The following is a 6,921-nucleotide window of genomic DNA, read 5'->3' as shown; positions in this document are numbered from 1 at the left end:
ACATCAACCCAATTTGTGACACCCCTTAGACACCACTAGTTACAATAGAAATCTCATTTCAACTCCCGTCCCTTGGGATCCGACCTTTACTTGCCTCTTTACTAATTGTAGAGTTGCTTGTTGAGCTATAAATTGTGTTTTGATTCGACCGTGACCAACGACCACATCTTAATTTGTGAACACTTAGCGGGATCGCATCAAAAATGGCGCCGTTGCCGGGGACGGTGTTTGTTTGATTTAGATTTCCTTTTTGTTATTAGTTGTGTCTTTCTTCGCCTTGAGGAAGTAAAAATCCTCAAGGTTTGTTCTAATTGTTTTTGAGTTGTTTGATATTTTGCATGTCTAGAAGGTTACAAGGTGATTTGTTACCTTTTGACCGTGAAATCGAAAGAACCTTGACGAACAATAGGAGACTTGTTAGGAGGAATTTGAGAGGTGTTAGTGAAGTTGTTCAACCCACTAGTGAGTTTGTCAATCCTTTCGCAATAGAAGGAGAAGAAAACCCATTACACAATACCCCACAAAATCCACCTACAATGCCAAAATTCTCGTCACACTCCGTACCCACCGAGGAGAATCTACCAAATGGTACTCCTACACCGCAACATCTCACCGGAAATTTTATTGCCAAGTCCGCCTTCATCCAACTAGTTGAGAGGAGCCAATTTGGGGGGATGCCTAGTGAGGACCCTCATTCTCATATGGAAACCTTTTGCGATTATTGTGATGCTATCTCTCAAACGGGCGTGACTCAAGACCAAATTAGATGGGTCTTATTTCCTTTTTCCTTAATCGGCACCGCAAAGCAATGGTTGAAGGGCCTTGATAAGGCCACCCTTGGAATAGATTCTTGGAAGAAGTTGGCTCTAGCTTTCTACAAAAAATTCTACCCACCGGAAAAGACCAACATGCTAAGAGCTCAAATTACGGGTTTTAAGCAAAGGGATGAAGAGTCTTTGTATGAAGCTTGGGAGCGGTTCAAGGGAATTTGTCGCTCATGTCCTGACCATGGACTTAGCGAATGGTTTTTGGTGCAACAATTTTGGAAAGGTTTATATGAATATTCTAGGAACATTCTCAATATGGGATCGAATGGGATGTTCACCGAGGTTGATGACAACCAAACTTGGAGCAAAATTGAAGAGATGGCAATCCACAATTCACAATATAGTAGGCCTCGCAAGGCTACTAGAGGAGGAAAGTATGAAGTGGACGCCGTTACTCAATTAGGTGCCCAACTAAGCTCCCATATCGATACAATCAACTTGAAGTTTGAACAAGCTATGGCTAGACTTGAGGAAAACTCAAAATCATCGAAGCATCATGTCAATGCCATGACGGCCTCCTCATCAATCCCAAGTGGGATATGTGAGAATTGTGGAACTTTGGGTCATGACCCAAGTGAGTGTAGGGGAACAACCGAACAAGTTAATGCTTTCCAAGCTTACAAAAGTGGTACCCCTTATTCAAATTTTTACAATGAAAACACCAAGTTCCATCCAAATCTCTCATACAAGAGCCAAAATGTTCAAAACCCTCAAACAACATACACTCCACCACCCATGAGAAACCAAAATCAAAGACCCTTTTACAATCAAAACCAAGGTTACCAAAATCAAAATCCATACAATCACCAAAATGACCAAGGTTTTGATGTCCAAAAAGCGGTCCTCCAAATGCAAAAGAATCAACAAGAATTTTTCACCCAAATGCAAAAAGATAGCCAAGCAAAAGAAACCACCATCAACAACATTCTAGCTCACACCAAGATGTTGGAAACACAATTGACTCAACTAGCATCTTCAAGCTCACAAAGACAAAAGGGACAATTACCACCTCAAAGTAATCCCCCTAGACATGAAACGGTTAGTGCCATTCACTTGAGAAGTGGTACAAGGTATGAAGCACCGAAGAAGCAAGTTGAGGATGAAGTTGTGGAAGCTAGTGAAAAGGAAGAAATTGTGCAAAACTCCAAAGATGGAGAATCATCAAAAGAAGAAAGTTCAAAGAAAAATGAAGACAAGGCCAAAGAGAAGGAGCCCATTGTGATTAGACTTCCTTTTCCAAGTCGTCAAGCCAAGCCCAAATTTGATGATCAACTTGGAAAGTTCATGGAAATTGTGAAGAATTTAGAAGTCTCAATTCCTTTCACGGAATTAATCAACCACGTTCCGGCCTATGCGAAGTACATGAAAGATATCCTCACAAAGAAGAAGTCAATCCGGAAACTTGAAACTATCGCCTTCACTAAGGTGAGTAGTGCAATACTTCAAGGGAGTTCACCTCCAAAGTTAAAGGATCCGGGAAGCTTCTCAATACCGTGTACCATTGGCGACACGACGATCAACAAAGCCTTATGTGATCTAGGGGCTAGTGTGAGTGTCATGCCGTACTCGGTGAGTAAAAGGTTGGGAATGGGAGAGCTTAAATGCACCAACATCACACTCCAAATGGCCGATAGATCGACGAAGACACCATTAGGGATATGGGAAGATGTCCCCGTGCGAATTGGGAAGTTTTTCATCCCGGTGGACTTTGTCATTGTTGATATGGAGGAAGATTCCAACATTCCAATCATCCTAGGAAGACCTTTCCTACACACACCGCGGTGCGGTGATTGATGTGAAATATGGAGAGCTCACTCTAGAAGTGGGAGATGAAAGCATAACTTTTAATCTTGACAAGACCATGAGAGCTCCTCGTTTGCATGAGCCATGTTTCATGATTGATCATTATAGCCGAAAAGATGAAAGGAAGAAATCGGAACTCCGATGGAGGAAGAAAGTTGAAGATGCTCCATTCAAAGAGCAAGTGAATTGTGACAAGGAGAGCTTGCAAAGCTCATCAAAATCAACCAAGGAAGAAGAGGATGGCCTCATTGGCCAAGAGAAGAAATTGGGAGAGTTATCTCCATCTAAGCAAGAGATTTTCAATGATCAACTCAATGAAGTTTGTGGTCTTTGGGACGACGAGTTTGAAGGGATTTTTAATCCCTACATTGGGCATGCCATCGATCATGATCAACAACAAGGGCCACGGTCTATTGAGGACCTCTACCATAATAATGAACAAGCTTTTGATTACTTCTTCAAGGTGTTGAGCAACATCAACAACACCTTGAACATGCCCCCTTGACATCTCATCAAGGATGAGAGTTTGGTGGAGTCCTCCCTAAACCACCACTTGTAAATATTTCTAACTCCCTAACTTACATTTCAATTCTTGTATTGCATTTTTGTCATTTTTGGATTTTCATTTACTTTGATCAAAATAATTGTCATGTAAGAGAGTAGTGAGGGAGGGACTAACAATTTCAATTGATGTGTAGTGCTTTACCTTAGTGTGGGGATGGCAATTGCCTAGGCTATCCATGCCTTAGTAGTGCCCCCACAATGAAGAACACAAGACTTGAAAAAAAAGAATGGAAGAATGACAAAGGGAATGCGCTGTGCACGGGTGGAACTGAATCCGTGTACAAAGGGGAAGAATCCGAGCGGATTCTCAAGAATCCGCCCGTCTTATGCAATCCGAGCGTCCTGCAGAAAAGACGCCCGTCCTGACCTGAGCTGAATTTTGAAATTTTCTTGACTGTTAAAGAATCCGAGCGGATTTCTGATAATCCGCCCGTCCTGAAGAATCCGTCCGTCCAGGGAAAAAGACGCCCGTCTTTGAAACTGAGGAAAACAAGCAAATTTCTCTGGACAGAAATCCGTCCGTCCTTGAGCAAATCCGCCCGTCCCGTGTTCAGCAAATCCGAGCGGATTGTACCAAATCCGCCCGTCTTTGGGCGAGTTTTTGCAAAAGTAGAAGAAGCAGAATCCGCACGGATTGAGCCTAATCCGCACGGATTGGCCCTGCAGTTTTGAAAATTTCGGCCTCTTTATAACCCCTCCCACCTTCATTCATTCATTCATTCATTCATTCATTCATAAACACTACCCACAACATCAAAACCCTCATCCTCTCTATCATAAAAACAAAAACCCTCAACAACATTCAACAAAAACAAATCAAACCACCCTTCCAACAACAAATTAATCACTCCTTCTTCAAAAATCAAAACCAAGAACAAAATCTTCAACCTTTGAGTCGATTTTTGTTTTCATAAAGGCAAAGCCTTTCACCTTCAAATCGATTTGGGCATCCTACAAATTGAAGATTTTTCACTCTTTTCTTGGTTAAGCTCATCAATGGCAAGAACTAAGGGTGCAACAAAGGCAACAAAGGCACCAAAGGCTAAGGCACTCTCACAAAGGCAAAAGGCTCTTCAAACAAAGAAAGCTTTGGCTATGGTGGTGGCAACACCAAACTTGGAAGTGCAACAACAACAACAACCTTCTATGGGACCATCAACATCTTCTACTCCGGTAATTAATCAACTTTTGCATTATCCGGAGGTAACTTTTATTTCCGATACCCATAGAAATACCTTTGTCAAGTTTGCTATGAAATCTATTCAATCCACCAAATTCATATGTAAAGATGCCTTGGAAAAATTGGGTGTTCTTGAACAAACAAAAGCCTTTTTCAAAGCCAAGGGGTTGGAGAAATTGTTTGAAACAAAGGAATTGACATACCCCTCCCTTGTCTTGGAATTTTTAAGTTCTTTGAAAGTCACCAAAGTTGAGAATAGAGAAAATCTCGAGTTTCGTCTAGCTAATGTTAGTAGACGCATTACCTTTATGGAATTGGGTGAAATTTTGGGTCTTAGTGATGAATCAAGTTATCTTAAGCATTATGGAAAGTATGACCCCGAGCCTCTTTGGGAGGCAATCTCCGGGAAGAAATTTGAGGATTTTCATGCATGTCGTGCTCTTTTGGTCCATCATCCGGGCATAAGAGTATGGCACAAGGTTGTAGGAAATAACATAATTGCTAGGAAAGACACCAATCATTTCACAAGACTCGATTTTATTCTCCTTGAATCGGCTTTGAATATCGGAAGAATTCACACCAAGCCTTACAATTCTTTGAGGCTATTGGTTGATAGATGGCTTAATGTTGATAATGGGAAGAAGGGCACGACCGTTATTGTCAATGGCGGCCTAGTCACACTCCTAGCCAAGCACTTTGATCCTAACTTCAATAAGGATAAGAAGTACAAGGCAAAGGAAGGTGGCCATCTTATTGATATGCATATAATGATTCACAAGTTCAAGTGGGTTGCCCATAACCCCCTTGACACTAAATATGGATGGTTAACTAGTGAGGCTAGATCGTTCACCTTGCCCTCGAATATTTGTCGCCTAAGCGTCCACCGGACCAATTATCTACTTCCCCTTTCCGAAGAAGCCGAGTATATCATTCAACAACAAAAGGGTGATCTTGAAACCCCCTCCTCTTCCATTGTCATACCACCTTACCCCTTTGAGTATGAAGAGTTCAAACCGGAAGGAATTGAAATTGGGAAAGACTATGTGACTCTTCTCATGCAAGCAATGCACAAGCAAGCCCATGAAGATCGGAAAAATGCGTATTTGGCTCAATATCCACCCCTCCTACATCTAGCTAGGCAAGGACTCCTTGATCCATCTTGTCCTTTGCCTAGTTGGGCGGACAGAGAAGTCTTATTTCCGGGTGCATCTAGGGACGTGGTGGGAGACAATGAGGTTGTTAGAAATGATGAAGAAGTTGATGATAATATTGAGGAAGAAGCAATGGAAGAAGAAAGAAATGGTGAAGATGATGATGAGCAAGATGAGGAAGAAAGTGAAGAAGCAAATGACAAGGAAAGTGGCAATGTGACCACTTCTCATGAGGGAAGTGGTGATGAGGATAGCATGATGGAAGACTAGCAAGCCTTGGAGATTCCTACACTCCCGCGGTTTGTCTATATCTCTTTGTATCTTATTTCATTTTGATCATTGTTGGTTTAGTCCTAGCCCCATCAAAGGACTCACACCTCGGTACCATTGAGGTGTTCTTATCTTATTGTTCCCATTTGTAAAATCCAAAATGACAAACTAGTTTCATGCATAGCATAGTGTGTGCATGAACTATACCCATCCTTGGACATTAGCAATAGTGTCTCACTCGGTTTGGGGAAGTTAATGCATACACAACGGGAGGTAATCTAAATTATCCTCTCCGTCATAACAAAAACCATGCATCATGTAGTGTAGCTTAGTATAGAATTGCATTTAGTATAGAAATCATGCAACATCTTTGCATAATTTCCATCATTTTGGCCATTGAGGACAATGCCCATATTAGTGTGGGGATGGGAATTCTAACATTTAACTATTATTCAAAAAATCATAAAAACTGAAAAAAATTAAAAACCCAAAAACAAGTTCATTTCCTTTGTATATATTGTCTTGTATATATTGTGTTTGCTCTATCCTTGTTCACATTGATTGACTACGCCACATCCGAGACATGAGGATATTGAAGACCGCATTGTATGATCTTTCCAATCTCCTTTTTCCTCTTTATGTTAATGACTATGTGGCTTTGTTTTGATTGATGCGGTACAACAATGTGAACCTAGGACTTGCATTTAGTTTATATGTCATATTAGTTGGTAGAATCATATGCATTAGGATGTTTATATGTTAGTTGCATCATGGCATGTAGTTTGCATGTTAGAAAAATTTTGCGAAACCGTCTATTTGGGAAGCTTGACTAGTGTATATAGGCCCTAGTAGATGCTTTTTATTCTTAAGACTTTGCTTGTTAGAATACTTGTAAAACACCCTAGGATGTGTCATGCTAGTATCCTTTGACCCATGGTTTAAGGCCGAGTCAAGAGTACCTTGTGGTGTGATAACTCCTTGGCTACCGTTTATTCCAAGGTGACCCTTGAAACCATGCAACCATCATTCATCCATGTTCTACCATATATTTTTGTCATCAAAGGGAATGGGCACAAAAAGAAATCAATTTGAGTTCAATGAAATGAAAAGTGAAAGAAAGTTTGCA

At 41.0% G+C, this 6,921-nt stretch overlaps 1 non-coding gene across 1 annotated transcript; it reads right to left on the bottom strand.

Annotated features, from left to right (window-relative positions):
- Window positions 1-908: 908 nt before the first annotated feature.
- LOC141615548 (small nucleolar RNA R71) lies at window positions 909-1,015 on the bottom strand. The gene has a single exon (XR_012529964.1). It is a non-coding gene; the product is annotated as a small nucleolar RNA R71 (small nucleolar RNA).
- Between the last annotated feature and the right edge of the window lie 5,906 nt (window positions 1,016-6,921).

This window comes from Silene latifolia, chromosome 11, assembly GCF_048544455.1.
Source record: "Silene latifolia isolate original U9 population chromosome 11, ASM4854445v1, whole genome shotgun sequence".
In the NCBI taxonomy this organism is placed as follows: domain Eukaryota; kingdom Viridiplantae; phylum Streptophyta; class Magnoliopsida; order Caryophyllales; family Caryophyllaceae; genus Silene; species Silene latifolia.
The sequence above is the reverse complement of the archived record's forward strand: the minus strand, read 5'-3'. Positions and strand labels throughout refer to the sequence as shown.